The sequence below is a fragment of the Neovison vison genome, chromosome 8, assembly GCF_020171115.1.
Source record: "Neovison vison isolate M4711 chromosome 8, ASM_NN_V1, whole genome shotgun sequence".
NCBI lineage: Eukaryota > Metazoa > Chordata > Mammalia > Carnivora > Mustelidae > Neogale > Neogale vison.
In genome coordinates, this window is record NC_058098.1 from 59,588,622 (window position 1) to 59,608,878 (window position 20,257).

General features: G+C 41.2%; 1 protein-coding gene across 3 annotated transcripts in view; it reads left to right on the top strand.

The window, feature by feature from the left end:
• Positions 1 to 707: 707 nt before the first annotated feature.
• IL1R1 (interleukin 1 receptor type 1) overlaps positions 708 to 20,257 on the top strand; it is a 73,237-nt gene continuing 53,687 nt past the window's right edge. For 2 of the 3 annotated variants that reach the window (XM_044263743.1, XM_044263746.1), the window contains exons 1-2: positions 708 to 1,007; positions 4,062 to 4,160. The gene's annotated coding sequence lies outside the window, so the exon portion shown is untranslated. The remainder of the gene's footprint in view (positions 1,008 to 4,061; positions 4,161 to 20,257) is intronic. The other variant, XM_044263744.1, reaches the window with a different exon arrangement.

The window sequence follows — 20,257 nt, forward strand, 5'->3', positions numbered from 1 at the left end:
TGCGCATGCTGCAGATTTTTGAGTTGCACTGTGAAAACCTGGACCCCGTGTCCTGTGGAGAACTCGAATTAGAATGTAGGGCATAGGAGGGGCCAAAGGAGAAAGAGAAAAGAGGCAGCAGACCAGTACATCTCTCCTGAATGAACTCGGCTCCCTCCGGTGGAAGCCAGAGGCTCTGGCTACAGCCCTTCCCTCCCCTCCTGCCTGCCACTGTCCGATCATCACGCCAAGTCCAGGGGTGATCAATGGGTCTCCCACTTCCAGGACACTGACAAGAGAGCCTGGCTGTGTTCCCAGGACCTGTGGCAGGTGAACAGGCATATCATGAAGGGGCCCCGAGGCTGAAAGATAAAAGGAACTGAAAAGGTCCTCCAAGCTCTCGCCTGTGGCTATCGTCACAAGAAGGATCGGGAGGCTGGCAGCCGAGGGAGAGGGTATGAGTCCCTAGTCCTGGCCTTGACCCATCGGCTGATGGGACCCCTGCTGGGCTGGACATGCTGGTAAGCCTTGTCTAGGTCTAACACAAAGTCACATGGGGAGAGAGACACAGGATTGTGAAGCATTTCGATGCGAGTGTGCGGTAAAGTGTGTTGGTATTTCGTAAGGGTTTGGCACGTTTTCGGAATGATTCTGGCTGTCTGCCCAGCTCTGAGTTTCCTGTTCATAGCTCCCCGCATGTGTCACTGCTGAGGATTAAAGCCCCCATAGGCTCTGATACACACGTCACTCAGAGTCTCCTTTGAGCTGCGGCAAAACTGGGTCGCCTGGCAAGACGGGAGGGACACTCTCGTGCTGCGCAGACCAGATCCAAAGCTGTTTGGAAAAAGAAAAGAGGAATTAGCAAGTCTTTCCAGGGCTGTCTTCAGAATTCACTTTTGCTTTTAAGAACCAACGTCAACTCAGCTGACTTATTGGGGGGAAGAAACTGCTGTGGACTTACCCTCCAAGTCACCGCCTCCTACGAGGCCAGCCATCTCCAAATGTCCCCAAGATGAAGAAAGGAGATGGTAAGATGATTAATTGCACTTCTGGTTTTTGTTCCCCTATTTCCTCCTCGTTTTCTTTTTGCATATTTCTACACCGATGAAAGATTTAGGAGGGAGAAACGGACTTTGATAAAACTGATCATGTGATGCTGTTTGTTGAAAACAGGATTTTAAGAATTTCTTGAAATTATGTGGCTCTGTAGGCACATTTAACCTTAAGATGTGTCTGGGAGTCATATTAAAAGATCAACTATGATAATGTATGTTTTACTCTATGGAAGATTAACTATGAAAGATATGGGAAATATATTTTATAACTATATACTACTTAAGAGCCATAAATAGTGGCATGACGTTTGGTAAATCGTGAAGTTTAAGTGAAGGGTATTATAAAATTATAATATTAATTATAATTAATATATATAAATTATAATATATTATAAAAATTATAAATTTTAAAATGTTGCTGATGTTTGAATTAGAATGTTAGAATGCAAATTGATCCATTCGCATTAAGCTTTGTCTGTTTGAGAGGGGCACAATCTGGCCCGATGTTTGACCGAAGGATTGCCTTACTATTAACAGACACGCATTGGTTGCATTTAAAGTTATAACGTGTTGTACTAGCAAGGCTTTTATGTGCTTCTTCCAGTGAAGGCTTAAAATGTCATTCCTGAGGCTTTACAAATATTACTCCCAGAGCTGTAGGGAGAACTCGGAAGAGATGATTGTCCGGTATTTCTTTATTGGATGGGCCTGACTTCCATAATCCTATGAGTAGCGTTTCTGTGGGAAAGAACAAGAAAATGGGAGAGAATCTGGAAGATTAAAGATAGGAAATGAGAACACAAAAAGGAAAGCAAAATGAGCTTTACTATTCAATTTAATTCAATTCAATTGACAACTCCTAACTTTTTTGCAAAATGCTCATTGGCACTATGGTGAAGAGGGCTGGGGAGCTGGGTTAGGGAGGGATGTTTTCAGATGGTGCAGCTGGTCTGTGAATCCCGCTATTCACCTACGGGCCTCTGGGGATCACCGCTTGTGCTGGAGGCCAAGGGAAGGGTTGTGCTCTCTGGAAATGTGTGGATCTCTTGGGGGAAAGTAAGTAGATAAGGCTGCCCACAAGGAGCAGGGAGCACTTCTTGAGATGAATTTAATCTTCTTAATTCTGGTGATGAATTTAAAGAGATGCTTATTGCCTTTCTCAAGTCAGCAGATGGCTGCTCATTTTCTTTCCCCCAACACCTTCTGGGCACATGCCTGCTCCCTTACTTAGGAGAAAACCTTGCCGGACAAGCTGGAGGAATGGCTGAAATTCACTTCCAAAACATCCCTTGCGAAACTGATAGGATTAGCATATCCTCACTGTCAGAAATAAAATAAAGGACATATAGATCAATAAATAAGATGGAAGATTAAAAACCTATCATCGTGAGAGAAACACCAATTTCTTTCTACAAAAGTTGTTTGATCACATTATACAATTTATTAAGTCATGTTGGTAGATATTGGCGTGTTTTGTTTTCTATTATCAGCATTACAAAACTAATGTACTTAAAATGAAAATGTTGTGTCTCTTCTTGTTTATTTCCTTGGACTAGATTTCCAGAGGGAATAGGGTCAAAGGGCATGAGCATTTTTGAAGCTCTTGATCCATGCCACTAGACTTAATCTAGGAAAGTGCTATTAATTTACACTCCCTCCAGCACTGCATGAATACCATTTTACTACACTTTCACCAACATTGGGTTTTGACTTTTTTATTTAAATAAATGTGCTAATCTGATAACTGGCAAAGCCTGTTTTGTTGTCTTGATTTGTTTTAAGGGAACCCTTTGCAGAACTTTTCCACTTCTTATTCTGCCCTCTTTGGGTTCAGATTCTTGTCTTTTTTGGTTGTGTACATCAAAGCAATCATTTCTTACAGTAACTTATGCCAACCTAATTTCTGGGGACTTTGACCTCATTTGATGTCGCTCAGCAGGCCTGCTGAGAGTGTGGGGAATCAAATGCTTTTGCTCTTTCTGCCATTTGAACAACCCAGGACAAAAATCAGTCTTTATGAATTTTTTTCCTTTTTGTCTATAAAATTTGAAGATAAGGATTGACGTTTCATCCCACTACACAATTGTACTGGGAACAGAAAAAAAGTGAAAAATATGAAACAGTACAATTGTGATTGCTTGTTCTTACGAAGCTTATTTATATTCTCACCTTATAAAGTATGTCGTGTTTGGAGAACTGCATGCTGAAATTTTGACAATGTGTTCTAATTCTAGACTTAGAAACTGTGTGTGTGTGTGTGTGTGTGTGTGTGTGTTGCAACATATTTCTTAGTTCTTGGAGTCAGCCCTAGTATTCGGTATGTTCTAGCAGTACATGGAGATATTTTAGATTGAAGATGGCTTCTATTTTGTTGCTTACTTATCTCACTTGCGTGCAGGACAGCACACCTTCTTCTTTATTGTGTTGTTGTTGACCACTTGCTTTGCTCAGTTCCCCTTCTCAAAGGTGGGACCTGTTTTATTTGTGTTGCTCTCTCCAGGGCCCCGTTCGGGTCTGATACCGAGGGGGGCTCAATGAATGTTTCTTGAATGAGTCCACAGAAGGGAGCTGAGAACATTGTTACCTAATTCTTCATGGAAAGGAATTTCTTAAAAAGGAATCACAGAAGATTTTGAAAATGGAGATTTTCTGTGGCAAATTGATTTATTTAATTTCATTTGGGCTGGTTTCCATTTTAATTGAGTGAACATTTAAAGCTCTTAATGGATATTAAGCAAATGAATACAAGCCAAGGGTAGAACCAGGAAAATGGAGATCATAGACTTGTGAGTGTAAGTCTCATGGACTTGGTATGAATATGATATGTGTTACAGTGTTTCATTCTGACCCCCAGCTCAGTGCTACGTTGTTGAATCAGAACCAAACTGATGCTTAGCAATGATGTGAACTTGGTGCCAAATAAATAATAATGATGGCTAATACTTAATAGAGCACTTGACTATATGTGAGATGTGGTTCTAAGTGCCTCATGTGTGAGGTAGTCATTGTTACGATCTTATTTTGCAGATTAAGAAACTGAAGTGCAGAGAAGTGATGTTTGCAAAGTCACACCAGTAGTCGGTGCACAGCTGGGATTCACCATGCAGTCTTACTTAGAGTCCACAGGTTGGTGAGGGTAGGTTTGAGTGAATTCTAGAGACAATGGCACGTAGGTTTGGGACAACTGATGATGTTTGTGCTGTTCACTTGAGTATATAGTCACCATTCATTGAGTTCCCACCAAAGAACACATGCTGATATAAGTTCTTATGTCTAATCTGTTCACAGTCTTGCAAGACTGGTTATCATTATACCTGCTCAAGGACAAAACCAACTGAGACTCTGAGAAGCTCAGTAAGTGGCAAGAGGTGATGAGATGAGCTAGGGATTAGCGAAGCCCATCAATCTATATCAAGTGTATTAAACTTCCTAGCCTATGTGCTGCACTGGTCTGGACGGTTGAGTGCTGATGTGCTTGGTTCTTCATCCAAAAGTGCTGAGTCCATTTCTATATTTGGAGGTGCTAGGCCTAGAAACTCAGTCAATGCAGCCCCTCACTTCGGAATTGTGGGGAGGTGGGGGTGCCCTGCCTTGGTCTCTCTGAATCTATATGGGCCATTATTAAAGGGTACCTGAAGTTGATTTTCAGGCCAACATTCCCTGGCAGGATCATCCAATTTATTACTTCATTCTAGACGCATTGAGTATTCAATATGCAGGGACACTTTCCTTACAGGTTTCAACCACCAAGCACCCAGTTCTACACCAATATTGTTCAAAGAATGTCTCCAAGGAAGATGGGACAGAGTAAGGCAAGTTCTAGCTTAGGAGAGGGGACTGGCTCCGTTTTCGCCTGGGAAGCTTACCTATCTTCTTTTTGTTTAGTTTTCCAATTAGAAGATGAGTATGAGAATGTAATTTAAAATAGTATTTTACAAAATTTTCTATTAAACTTTTCAGTAAGATTTTGAAACTTAAAAATATTTTTCAACAAGGGGAGCCTGGGTGGCTCAGTTGGTTAAGCATCTGACTCTTGATCTCAGCATGGTAAGTTCAAGCCCTATGTTGGGCTCCACACTGGGCATGGAGCTTACTTTAAAAAAATTATTTTATCAACAAATAGCATGTAAAAGGTTATTCAGTGAAATCTTTCCTCTCCCTTCTTCTCAGACATCTCTTTCCCAACCAGTAGACATCTCTTTCCACCAACAAGTAGCTGAGTAACTGTTAATAATTTTTTCTACCTTTTCTACCCTGTATTTGGGTTCTCCAGAGAAATAGGACCAACAGGAAATAGATACATCAATCTCCTATTGGTTTTATATGTAAAATCAGGCATATCATTGGGCTATTTTGAGAAAGAGAGAGAGAGAGAAGAGATTATAAAATATTGGCTTATGTGGTTATGGGGGTTGAGAAGTCCCATTGTCTGTTGTCTACAAGCTATAGACCCAGGAAAGGAGGTGGCCCAGTTCCAAGGCTTGGGAGCTGTAGAGCTAAAGGTGTGGATTCTAATCCAGATCTGAAGGCATGAGAACCAGGAACACAAAAAGAAAATACATGTCTCTGCTCAAGTAGTCATGAAGAGTGAATTGAACCTTTCTCTACCTCTTTGTTTTATTTCAACCTTCAAGGGATTGGATGATGCCTGCTTTACTCAGCTCAAAGGCCTGTTTCATCCAGAAATCCCTTCATAGACACACACCAGCTCAGGCAAATAGACTCCTAAAATAAGCCATCACACACCCTAATGGTTTATACTCTTCTGCACCCTGTTCCATATCTGCATTTAACAAGATGTATTTTTAAACTTTCAGTGGACTTTTAAGTTGTTTGTAATATTTTGCTATTACAACCAGTGTTGCAATGAATAACAGCCTCACCTGTGTCATTTTGCAGAAGTGCACACAAACGTGTTTATTGGCTCAAATCCTAGAAGTGGGATTGCAAGTCAAAGACTTGGGCATTTGTGATTTTGATATGTATTTCAAAACTGCCCATCCACCTCCCACCTGATTATAATAGATAATACTTCTGGGAATGTTTGAGAGCATGTTTCCCCATGCTCTTGTCAACACAGTATGCTAGCCAACTGGTTCTTATTTGACTTTTATGGTCTTTTGGGGGAAGAAGTTAAGTCGGTGTGCTTTTTAAATTTTCATATCTCATTTCATCATGGAGATTTCTTTATTTAGGCTTTATGTTTTGACAGCAGTTTTAGGTTCACAGCAGATTTGAGGGGAAGGTATAGAGTTTTCACATATAAGTTCTTCCCTCCATTGTCAACATGCTCCCCAACATTAGTTACAGTTGATAGACCAACACTGACACATCCTTATCACCCAAAGTCCATGGTTGATAGTAGGGTTCTTTCTCAGTGTTGTGCCGTTTATGGGTTTAGACAAGTATATAATAACATGCATACATCATTATGATATCATACAGAGTTTTTTATTGCCCTAAATGTCCTCTGTGCTGTACCTATTCATTCTTCCCACACCAGCTGAAAACCCTGGCAACTACTGATCTTTTTACTGTCTTCATAGTTTTGTCTTATGCAGAATGCCATATGGTTAGAATCAAGCAGTGTAAGTCTTTTCAGCCTGGCTTCTTTTATTTTGTAGAATGCGTTTAAGTTTCTCCTCCATGACTTTTCATGGCTTGATGGTTCATTTCTTTTTAACACTAAATAATATTCCACCATCTGGATGTACACGGTTTATTTATCCATGAATCTACTCAATAATATGTTGGTTGCTTCCAAGTTTGGGCAATTATGAATAAAGCTCCTATGAATAGCTATGTTCAGGTTCTTGTGTGGATGTAATTTTCAGCTCTTTTATGTAAATACCAAGGGGCACAATTTCTGGATTGTGTGGTAGGTCTGTTTTTAGTTTCGCAAGAAACCAACTGTCTTCCAAAGTGGTTGTGCCATGCTGCATTCCTACCTGTGATGAATGAGAGTTCCTGTAGCTCCATATCCTCGCCAACATTTGATGTTGTTGATGTTCTGGATTTTGGCCATTCTAATAGGTGTGTAGCAATATTAGGATTGTTTTAAAAACTGTTTGTGATCATAACTTTTGGTTTACCCAGTGATTATTTTTTGAAGCCTTGCTGGGTGCCTAGCCATGGGATGCCATAGTGGGTGAGGGTGGTCTGGTTGCTGCTTGCAAAGGCCACACAAAACATCTGGGCAGTAGCATGTGTTATACCTGTTGTGATTAGCACCATGAAAGAGGCCAGCGCTAAGAAGGTTACTGATGAGCTGAGATCTGCCTTAGCCTGGTGGTAGGAGTCTGGTAGAAGAGCAGGAGTTCTGAGGCACACAGGTGGAGGGTAGAGAGAACAGCAATGTAGAGCCCTGTTGGAGGAGCAAAAGAAGGTATGTACAGGGCTGACCAGGTGTGTGCGTGGGGGGTTAGAGGTGAGCTTGGAGACAGGGGCAGGGGGGCAGATCACTGTGGGCATTTGGGGCCACTGTGAAGATGCTGGAATTTATTCTGAATTTCAGATAGTCTTCAGTCATCCACTGGAAAGATGGTGGCAGAGTCTGTAAAATCTTACCCACGTAGACCATAAATGCTTACCTGGATGATGGATGTTACAGGGAGAAGTCATTGTATTTGGCACAAGAGATAGTGACATGGTTGACATCTGGTAGAGGGCTGGTGCCAGCCTACACTTCACTATTTGTCTAGTCTTAAATTCCTGTGTGTGACAAGTGACAAAAGCTTAGTCTAAACATGGCTATAGAGACGTACCACTAATACACATTCTACCTCTCCCAGAGATAAAACTCAGTTTACCAAGGCCTTTCTCTTTCATTATCTCACACCTTACTGAATTAACTGATTATTTTGACAAGTCATTATTGCATGTCCAGGCTAGGCTAAGCCTAGTGCTCAGTGCCCCTAAGAGGAAGAAGAAGAGGAGGTGGGAGGGAAAATAGAAAGATTTAGAAAATGAGCAGCAGCTTACAGTCTAGTTTTGAGACTGAGTCAAATGTCAGCAACCAAAAGGAAGGCAGGGAAGAAATAGCAAAAGGGCCTGGTCACTTCTGGATTCTAGATGAGAGTTCTGGCCTTGCATTGTGGGCCACTTGTGTGCCCTGAGCATCTGCTTGGTGCTGGGGAGCCCTCTGGGCACTGGAGCTTCTCCCACAACCTTCCCTGGAGGTGAAGGTAGGGTTATCATTCTACTTTTAGAGATGAAGAATTGAGAGCTTTCCTCAAGACCACTGAGTGGGCCAGGGACAGAGTGGGACTGTCCTCTGAGCACTGAAGCCATGGCTATCTGTGCTCCAGAATGGAACAAATTCCTAAGTTTTATTGTCTGGGGAGAGCCCTGGGGAGAGGGCTTCTCTGGTCCCTCTGGTTCCATTCTGATGGGGCTGCTTTCCTTATGAGTCTGCGGTGCTGGAAAGGCCCTTCAGAAGGGGTGTGGATGGACCACAGCCTCATAGCCTGATGGTAAGGCTAGAAACCAAGAAGTTCTTCCATCTTTTGAAGAAACACAGGGGACTGGGACAGAGTAGTGATGCACCTACTCCCAGCTTGATGACAGAGTATTGATGACAGTATTGATGACAGAGTATTGATGACAGTGGGCACTCAGGTTCATCTCCATGGCACAAGCCGTCATTTGTGGCCAGAGAAGAGTGGGGATTTATATGTGTGTGTGTGTGTGTGTGTGGCATCTGGAATGAAGATTCCAGGATCTCTTGGCCCATGGAAAAGGCATGAAGGGATGCAGGTTTCTGTGGACATAGGAACATGGAAGTAGGAAACAGGAAGAATATGAGGTCAGCTTCTTAACTTAAGCTCAGGCAACCTCTCCTGGTCCAGGGAAAAGATGGCAGGTTTGCTTCTGATACGAAAGGACTCCTCAGGTGAATTTTAGGTACTCAACCCAAACAGAATTGTCCAATCAAAAGCAAAGTAGGGCAGGGGATTATTAAGTGAGAGTGACAGGTAAGAAAGGCAGCAAAAGGAGTTTTTACCAAAAAAAGAAAAAAAAAAGTCCAGAGATGTAATTGTAAAATTTGAAATGTGCCTGTGTGTTAATCATGACTGAAATAAATATTTTAGGATTTCTGAATTTTTAGGCTTTTGGTTTTCTTACATTTGTGCTCATTTGGTCCAAAACAATGGCATGGTTTGCTTTAAAAACTAAAATTTCAGGAAGGATTTTAGCAATTTTGATGTCTGAAGCTGTCAGGCATTCCTGAAATGAATGAATGAATGAACAAATGAGCCACTGAATGAATGATATTTCTCTATAACTAGGTGATGGCATGTTTGTGTCTTGTGGATGTCTGCCTCTTTCTATAGTTTGAGGGGGAAATTATGGGATGTGAATGTGCTTATAAATTATCCCGTCTTGTTTCTAAAGAGGTTGAACCTCTTGACAATGTGTCCCTTCTTGGCTGACAATGAGTTCCATCTTGGCTTTTGATGACCGTAGCCACTCAGTCATTTTTGCCAATAGCGTATTTCAACATGGACCACAAAACCTACACATTCCAAAGCCATGAGTGCACCTACCCCCAGATTGATGTGGTTTCTCTAATTCTATTCTCGGAGTTAGTGAGAGGGTAGCACTTGACTGGAAATCCTGGGGTAACTTTTCATAGATCTTTTATTATCTGTAACTTCATTTGCTGGTCTCTTGATCTCTTTGCTGTAGGCTGACTAGAGTCGCTCCATCCTGGGAGTACAACAGTGAACACACTGCTGCCTCCCTGCCCCCACCCCCCACCCCCACCCTGATCTGTCTCCTGCTCATGATTGTTGCCCTTGATGTTACCTGTGCTTCTTATATAGATTTGGACCCCGGGAGACAGAGACCCAGAGATAGCAGGTGGTTTCTCAAGATGGTAGTAGCTGATTAATAGAATCAGGTTATTCTATTGGGTCTGTGTCTGTTGGGCTCCCAAACTTCTTTGTATTGCATTGTGCCGAAATGATGAAGAAGGGAAAAGCGAGTGTATGGAATTGCTCTTTTTCTGATGTAGATGAAGTAGTAATGTTTTCATGAGTGTTGACCTTTTTCAGAGTTTGTTCACAAGAAGCCTCCCTCCTTCTATCTCTGATGGGAATTTATCATCCAAATTGGCTCATGCTATCTGTAAGCTACTCTTTTTTATAATTTATTTATTTTTTTCAGCGTAACACTATCCATTGTTTTGGCACCACACCCAGTGCTCCATGCAATCCGTGCCCTCTCTAATACCCACCACTTGGTTCCCCCAACCTCCCAGCCCCCGCCCCTTCAAAACCCTCAGATTTTTAAAAAAATATTATGTGTGCGGGTTATTTTCTACCCTCTGAAATGATCAGTAGATAATATTTAAACTAAAATCAATACAAATGAAATATATATAATAGCAAAGTACAAATTAACTTGATAACTATTTCTCTGGAACGATTCAACAGATGCTGCCTGAAGTAGGTGGGAGAAACCTGGTTTCAAAAATAGTATCATCTCTCCATTAAAGAATCATCTGTATATCAAAAAGTTACTGATAACAGGTGTTGGCAAGATTGTAGAAAAAGGGAAGCCGTATGCACTGTTGGTGGGAATGTAAATTGGTATAGTTACTACCAAAAGTAGTATGGAGGTTCCTCAAAAAAATTAAAAGTAGAATACCAAATGATCCAGCAGTCTCACTTCTGGGTGCGTATCCAAAGGAAATTAAAACAAGATCTTGAGGCCATATCTTCACTCTATGTTTATTGCAGCAGTATTCACAATAGATGAGGTATGGACACGACCTCAATATTCGTCCACAGGTGAGTGGATAAAGAAAATATGGCACATATATGCAATGGGTTATGATTCAGCCATGAGAACAAAAGAAATCCTGCCATATACAATGACATGGATGAAGCTTTGGGGCATTAGGTTAAGTGAAATAAGCCAGACAGAGAAATACAAATACTGTACGAAACTGCATATATGTGAAGTCTAAAAAAGCTGAACTCAGAGCAACAGAGCAGAGTGGTGTTACCAGGGGCTGAGGGGAAATTCGAGGGACGTGGAGGGATTTTGATCAAAGAATAAAAACCTCCGGTTATGAGATTGACAATTTTCAGGATCTAAGGTACAGCATAGTGATTATCGCTAATATATTGTATTAAATATTTGACAGTTGTCAAGAGAGTGGATCTTAAATGTTCTCACCACAAAAAAGAAGTGGCAATTATGTGTTGTGTTGAAGGTGTTAGCTCAGGCTAATCATTTTGCAATATATAGATGTATCAGATTAACACCTTGCATACCCGAAATTTACACAGCATTATATTGATATACATACGTATTATATAGTTACATTGATTTACATATATGTATAATGTAGCTGGAGTGTAAAGATTCATGGGATTTCTTTCCCAGAAGGAAAATACATGGTTATAATCAGCAGTGATAGAATGTGTGCTTAGATTTCATTGATTTAAACAATCTAGCGTGAACTTGCCATGATTACCTCTTTTGAATACATGTCCCCCAAGGATGAAACATTTCTCTAGATTAGTACAGTGGGTTCCTGAGCTGATTCACAAGGAGAAAGGGAGGTTACAGTTTTGCTATTGTAGTAATGTGGGAAATTACACCCAACATCTCTCACCATGCTCAAGTGTTTATCATTAACCTCAAATTCTGAGGTTTATTTAACTGCGAGATCGGAGTTCTAAACTTCTTTTTCCCGCATTGAAATTGCTTAGAATGCTGGTAAGGTAATGTGACAAGTGTACAGAAACTATGTGCATAGGAAAGTGAAAAATGCCACAGGGGCTGAGGTAGGGGGAGGAGAAGGGGTGGTGGAGACGGGTACTTCTCTGAGTCTGGAACTGAAGTCCAAATTATAGCTTACTGTTTTAGGGAAACCTGTTGTGTGTTCCTGAGGTTGAACTGTCTCTTCCTTTGCCTGGCCAGTCTACTGGGGCCCTGTAAAAAATGGGTTTTGCTGTGTTAGTGAACCACACAGTTTTGTCAAATAGAATAAAGGTCTGCTGCATAGGGTTACCCTCTACCATCTAGACCAGCGGTCATCAGTCCTGGCTGCATGTTGGAATCACCTGGAGAGCTTTAAAACAATTACTGATGGCCCCACCATGGGAGGTTCTGATGTGATTGCTCTGGGTCTCAGCATAGGGATTTAAAAAAACTCACCAGGTGGTTGTTACTATGCAACCAGTGTAACCGGGGCTGGGAACCACTGACCTGGGAAGGAGACAGCCATAAATTCAGTAAATTACTGAGTAAACAAGAAGCTGGCTAGAACAAGGCTGTCCAGAGCGATTGTCAAATCCTACCTGCTGGGGGAATTTAGGTCCATTTCCCAGAATACCTTGTCCACAGAAGTTATCAAAGCCTCTCTCTGTCCCACCCATGTGGTTTGAATTTTCTAAGACATGGTGGGCCTTAGTGGTGTAACTGTAGTCGCTGTCATTTATTTAACAAAGTTGTAAACGTCTGCTCAGTTGAAGCTACAGTCAGAGAAAGAGCCTATCTTTAAGCATTTGAGTATTAGGGGAGTGAAGATCTCCTGTAAAATGAAATTGGGGGTTGCCAGTGCCATCAGAGGCAGGGAGGTGAAGCCAAGGGTTCAGGGGAGCGGGAGAGAGTCCCCCATTTCCCCTGGTCGGAGGGGTGGGGAAACCCTAGAAGGCTCCTGTGGAAGGAGTACACAGTATTGGGGAAGGACTTGGAAGGGTGGGAAGGAGCTCTTGAGCTGGAGGAGGAAGGGTGACATTTTAGGGGGAGGGAAAGAAGCAGCCTCTGGGGGAGCTGGCAAGGAGGCAAATGTTCGCAAAGAGAATCCAGGGAGAGCAAGGTGGTTCTGGGACCTGAAACCCAGTGATCTGGCTTTGTCCCAGGGTCTGTGGGGGACCCAGCATGGCAGGCTTTGACTGCCAACGTTGAAGCAAAGGACAAGAAGCAGCTTGCCTAGTATTATTCATTCGGCGAACCTGGATTGTTTGGAAGAAAAGGGTGTTTTGGTCTAACCATCTGTTTTGAGGAGGTGAGAAAGAAGCCCACGTAGTTTACACAGGCCAGTTATACATTGACAGGTGGATGTATTGCATTCAGGTGGTTCAAACTTTAATCCCCTTTTCTCTAACTTCTACTGCCTCCTTTGTTCCTCCTGCGGAAGAAATTTAAGAACTTCCCCCTTTCCACACCCCTCCTACACCCACATGAACTTGTCTAAAGCAGTGACAGTGAGGTTCTGAATGTAGAAAGATTAGGTATGTTTCCCTTGAGATTCTTCCAAGCATATTGCTTCTTGGAAAAACCCATCTAGTGGATGAGAGAAAGAATATGAATCATGGAGGTGATGGGGTAGACAATTTCTGTGATTTGTCCCAACTTTGAAAGTATAAACCACAGTTTGTAAAGTCATAAACAAGAAGAGTCTCTCTCTAAAATTTTAATATTAGAATTCCATCAAATGACACCTTGTTCTTGAAGGGATAGGCTTTATGTTCTTTGTCATTTGTGGAAGTACAAATCTGAACTTCTACACTAACTTCTACATTAATCAGTTAATATTTAATTCCTCAGCAGTGAAAAAATAAGATTAGGCATGGCCATTAAGAGGTTTGAAGGTAGCATGGTATTTATGTAACAAATTGGGGGGCACATTGATTGTTAAGTAATTATGGCAACTGCTTTTTTTCTTCGTCTTCTTTTCAAAATACAAAAATAAAATGTAAAGGTAAGCTAGATTTTGAAATAAATGACCAATACACATCATTCTGCAAATGATGTTTCTGGATTAATTTCACTGCATCCAAATACTCTTCAGTGTATTTTGGGAATTTTATTTATAATAAAGTCTGTAAGTGCTGTTAGTGCATCAGCCTAGAAGGGGGGTAGATATGACTCTCCCTATAGCTGAGATGACTTCTAAGTTTGACTTTAAGGGTCAAAGTATTTACTGAGTGCTTTGCCTTGTTGCACATGTTGGAGGATACAAAAAAAAATTAAAAATAAAATAAAGAGGATGGTCATTGTCCCGAAAACCTTTCAAATTTGCTTTTTTCTCTCCCTTTCTCCCATTGAAAGGAACAAGGAAAATCAGAAAATCATGTTAGCAGACATTTCTATTTAATCCTAGTGTGTTTATGACCAGGCTACATTTTTCTTTTCTTTTTTTTTTATTTCAAATTTTAGTTTAAATTCTAGTCAGTTAACATATGGTGTGATATTGGTTTCAGGGGCAGAATTTAGTGATTCATCACTTACCTATAACACCCGCTGCTCATCATAACAAGTGTCCTCCTTGATATCATCATCCATTTAGCCCATCCCCCCACCCGCCTCCCTTCAGCAACCCTCAGGTTGTTCTGAAACAAGAGGCTCTTAGGTTTGCTTCTCTCTCTCCTTTTTTTTCTTTCCCATATGTTCATCTATTTTGTTTCTTTAATTCCACATATGAGTGAAATCGTATATTTGTCTTTGCGTGACTTATTTTTTTGTTTTGTTTTGTTTTGTTTTTAAATTAAATTTATTTATTTTCAGCATACAGTATTCATTATTTTTTCACCACACCCAGTGCTCCATGCAATCCGTGCCCTCTATAATATCCACCACCTGGTACCCCAACCTCCCACCCCCCCACCACTTCAAACCCCTCAGATTGTTTTTCAGAGTCCATAGTCTCTCATGGTTCACCTCCCCTTCCAATTTACCCAAGGAAAATGTCTATTCAAGCCTTCTGTCCATTTTTAAACTGGATTATTTATTTTTTGAATGTTGAGTTTGAGAATTTCTTTTATATTTTGGATACTAACCCTTTATCATCTATGTCACTGGCAAATATCTTCTTCCATTCCATAGGCTGGAAAGGTTTTGTTGACAGTTTCCTTGGCTGTGCAGAAGCTTTACATTTTGATGATATCCCAATACTTTGTTTTTACTTTTGTTTCTCTTGCCTCCTGAGATATGTCTAGTAAGAAGTTGTTATGGTGGAGGTCAAAGAGGTTGCTGCCTATGTTTTCCTCTAGGATTTTGAAGGTTTCCTGGCTCATATTTAGGTCTTTCATCCATTTTGAATTTATTTTTCTTTATGGTATCTGAAAGTGGCCCAGTTTCATTCTTTTACATGTAGCTGTCCAGTTTTTCCAACACCATTTGTTGAAGAGACTGTCTTTTTTCCATTGGGTATTCTCTTCTGCTTTGATTAGTTGACCATAAATTTGTGGATCCATGTCTGGGTTTTCCATTCTGTTCCATTGATCTATGTGTCTGTTTTTATGCCCATACCACACTGTCTTAATGACTACACACACTACATTTTTCTAGATAAAATTTGCACATCTATGTATTGTTATTTCTTCTTCTTACTGTTCTCATGTTAATTTGTTATCCCATTGCAATAAACGTTTGACCCAGTCTAGTGATAAATAGGAAAGGGAGAAAAATCACTTAAAAAAGATAATCCTTATTTCCATATGAATCTTAAATACATGACAAAGTAAATATTGTAAACTCTTAGTTTTAACATCTTGGTTTTAAATATTGGACAGTAATGTCCCATATCTCATCAAACCACATGTCCAGTTTTGGAAAGGGAAGACCTCCTGACTCTACCCTTGAAATCATCACACTTTCTCCACTTATCTTTGGGGACCAAAAATAACAATGCAAAGCACCTACCATGGGTAACTACCACAATAATCACTTCACTTGTGCTTTCACCATCCTGGCAAGGTGACAGAGGGGGCCCTGAAGCTGATGTAGTGCATCTGGAAAGAGTAGAGCTGGAGGCATCTTGGCCTCTCTTACCTGTGGGTTAATGCTGTTTGTGGCATCCCCATGTATGGTTGTTTCTCGCTTGGCTCTCTTGTTGATATCATAAAATCAAGTGTTTGCATATATTACTGTTAGTTACCTCTGACTTCTCAGACTATTAAACAGCTGCCAACATTTCTCTTCAGTTAGTTCTGTACTCAAAGAGCTGTCTTTTTTTAAAATTTTTTATTTTTTATAAACATATATTTTTATCCCCAGGGGTACAGGTCTGTGAATCGCCAGGTTTACACACTTCACAGCACTCACCAAAGCACATACCCTCCCCAGTGTCCATAACCCCACCCCTCCTTCTCCCAACCCCCCTCCCCCCAGCAACCCTCAGTTTGTTTTGTGAGATTAAGAGTCACTAATGGTTTGTCTCCCTCCCAGTCCCATCTTGTTTCATTTATTCTTCTCCTACCCACTTAAGCCCCCATGTTGCATCACCACTACCTCATATCAGAGAGATCATATGGTAGTTGTCTTTTTCTGCTTGACTTATTTTGCTAAGCATGTTTCCATCCATGTTGTCGCAAATGGCAAGATTTCATTTCTTTTGATGGCTGCATAGTATTCCATTGTGTATATATACACATCTTCTTTATCCATTCATCTGTTGATGGACATCTAGGTTCTTTCCATAGTTTGGCTATTGTGGACATTGCTGCTATAAACATTCGGGTGCACGTGCCCCTTTGGATCACTACGTTTGTATCTTTAGGGTAAATACCCAGTAGTACAATTGCTGGGTCATAGGGCAGTTCTATTTTCAACATTTTGAGGAACCTCCATGCTGTTTTCCAGAGTGGTTGCACCAGCTTGCATTCCCACCAACAGTGTAGGAGGGTTCCCCTTTCTCTGCATCCTCGCCAGCATCTGTCATTTCCTGACTTGTTGATTTTAGCCATTCTGACTGGTGTGAGGTGATATCTCATTGTGGTTTTGATTTGTATTTCCCTGATGCCGAGTGATATGGAGCACTTTTTCATGTGTCTGTTGGCCATCTGGATGTCTTCTCAAAGAGCTGTCTTTGAGTCTCCATCCTAACTTTCTTCTGGCATGTTCCCTGCTTATTTGTTTATGTAGCTGAGTCTCACCTTTTGATTTGGGCACTTGAGGCAGCTTATTGTGTGTTTAAATGTATGTCCAAGTGTGTATGGCTCCTTGGGGATGTGTAACAGGGGCTTCTCGGAAATAGCCTTTGTGGGTGGAGGATACTAAAAGGCAGAAAACATTTACTCTGTTCCAAACACTTGAGTTTCAAGAGTTATCCTTACTTATTAAGACTTTGAAAAAGTGCCAAAGCTACTACTTCCTGGGGGTTTTCCATCAAACTCAGTCCTCTGGCATAGTAAAGAATGTTTTGCAATGTAGCAAGAACAGAAAAAAAAAATATATATATATATACATACATTTTGCTCCAAATAAGAGTACAACTCTGGAAGCAAAGAAAACATTTGCTAGAGGATAATGGTAAAAACTGTAACGTCATGCAGAATTTAGTTTGGATCTTCTTTTCAATAACTCAAGAATAACTAATTACAACATAAGCTCCTTAAGTGCTTCAAAAATATGCCTTTGTCCAAGGAGAGTTTCCCCTTGTACTCTCATGTGAAGTTGGAATATTTATCATGGAAACCACCTTGAACTTCTTTTAATCTATTGAAAATTAGAAAACAAATTGTATGTAGTTATCAAGTTATTGTTTCAAACGTAATGGCATCAGATTAACTTCTGGAACTGAAATCCGCTGACACTACCTCACAAGGCAATTGTAACATTCTTTTAAGCCCCAGGTGTTGAGGAAGATGTCAGGTACACCTGGTGCCAGATGTCCTTCTTGGTCTAGCAGGGACAGAATTTGGAGTGTCAGTGGGAATGACATAGTAAGTGCAGACCATTCACTCTTGGCTGTGCAGGTAGATTTTAGTTGGAAATCATTCTCATGGCAGTAAATCCCTTCAGAGAACTCTGTAGTGGCTCCTTTGGCAACTCAGATGGACAAAAGGCTTTGTCCTGAATTAGCTCCATTGGAGTTTCCCCCGAGGTCTCAGAGCTTTCAGTTACCACCTCAGTATAAGTAACTTTCACCAGTTTATTTGACTAGATCAACCTTCATCTCCATCATATGGTCCTTCTTGTGAAAATACATCAGTACAGAGACTTCGATGTATGTGTGATGTGAGTGTTTGAATGTTGTGTTTGTTGTATGTTTTTAGGGTATATGTTGTATAAATGTGTTTGTGTGTTTGTATATCGTATGTTGTATGGCTGTGTTGTATGACTGTTTTCCATGTGTCATATGTGTTGCAAAGTGTTGTGTGTGTCTATATTATGTGTGTGTTGTGTATGTGTTATAAATGTTTTATGTGTTTTGTATGTGTGTGTTGTGGGAGTCCCCAGTGCCTGGCCTGTATTTTAGTGGGTGCTTGGTAAATATTTGTTCCATGAAGAAAAGACATAATTCCTTCATAATTCCCATGGAGCTCACCATAGAAACTCACAAGTTGGATGGTCAGTCCCTTGAGGAGAAGCTCTACCCTGTGTTCATTTTTCTGTCCTTAAGTGTTATTCTGACAGAGGCAATGCTGGTGTAAGATAAGTAAGTGTAGGGGCTCAGATGGGAAATAGATATAGTGTAGCTAACCACAGTCTTGCTCTCAAGCTCAGTCTTCCTGAGGCAGACACATTTTCCACATTCACTTTCTCATATGCTATAGTTTCCTTCTTTATTATATTTACTGTCTATTGCCTGTCTGCACCCTAGAGAATGTCAGTTCCACATGAGTAGGGTTTTTGTCTCATTTGTTTCCAGATATATCCCAAGTTTCCAGATATATCCCAAGTACCAAGAACACTGCCTGCTATGTAGTCTATGTGAAATAACTATTTATTGAATGAATAAATATAATAGAGGAGTTCCAGCATGTTGGGTCCATGTCAAGGTTTTTACCCAAATACAAGTCTTGTCTCAGTCTCAATTTATTTTCAATCTCAGTAAGTCTTGGTAGATAGCCTTTCAGGGTTTCTCCGTGAAAGAGAGGACCTTTTCCTGGTCCTCTCCCTACGGTTGTTCTAACACCAATAAGGATTGCTTCCCATGCTGGCATTGTGGACAGGGACCCAACCCAATCTGGCCCTGGTGAGATGTCTTGTTCCACTTTGTCAGTGGTGGCCATCCTGTCCTTAGGTCCCTGCTACATTTTGTCTACTGTGTGTCTATTTGGTGTGACAGGTCTCACCCAGTATGGGTCATGAAGCCAGCCAGTGCTGATAACTCTGAGCCTTGCCATTGTTGCAGGTGTGAGGCCCCTGGAGTCCCTCCATTCTCCCGGTGTCAGGAACTCTTGGAGGCCCTTCCCACTCTGCCAGTGGCAACTTGTCAGTTGTGCCATCCTCCTTGCCTAGCCAGAAGCCAGTCTCACTCTGCGCCCCGCTTCTCTGAGAAAATTGCTGTCTTCCCAGGCTACCTCAAAGGGAGGAGGCCACCTGCCCTCTGACCATAGGTTTCTGCTCCCCCTTCCAGATGTGACTATAGGAACTGAGCTCTTGTTTTCTCCTTTTTCTATTTCTGTGGGCTCTTCCCATCAGCTTCAGGACATTCCCTGCCCAGCTGTGTGGTAGAAAGTCTCCACCGCCCTAGTCTAGTTCTGCTTAGTCTTCAGTGTATGGGTTCAGTCCACCTCCCTGACTTTTAAGAGGTGAAGTCCAGTTTGTGGAGTTCCAAATAAATCCCTTTGATCTCTTAACAAAGCCTGGCACACCTTTTCAGCACATTTTGAGATACATTTTATAATAGATGGTAGGTCATAGTTAATTGGCATCATTTTTTTTCTTTCCTATTACACATATTACAGTGAATGAAATTTTAGCTTAGGCTATTGACTGGTCATGGCCTTAGACTCTATTCTGGAGTTCAAAAATGAGCAATACCTTGTTTGTTCTAGCCTCTGTCTTCCTCTTCCCAAAGTAATGGATGCTTCTTCTTCAAAGGTATGAAGTCACTGGCCCAGCAGAAGCACAGGGTGACCCAGAAAAAATATATGTTGTTTATGTATTCAAGAAATATAAATCCCAGTATATAGTATCACTCTCTGAATTAATATAAATGGGATTGGAGCAACTTGATGCAATAGATTGGCTTCCATGCCCCACCCTGGAATGCAGCAAAAGAAAATATGGGTCCAGCTCAAAGAAGCCCAGCCTGCCCACAGAGCAAAGACATAAGGACTCCCAGACAAATGGGGCAGTGCCTAGCCAGGCTGTGGGCCAGTCAGTCCTTGAGAGGCTCTGGTGCAGGGTGAGGATGAAGGCCCCCAAAACTGTAGCCATTAAATGCTAGAATAATCCTCCTGTCTGAATTCTTGATCATTCAGAACAGTTCTGATGATATTTTGGCTTCTCAGTGTGTCTTTCTGGAAAAA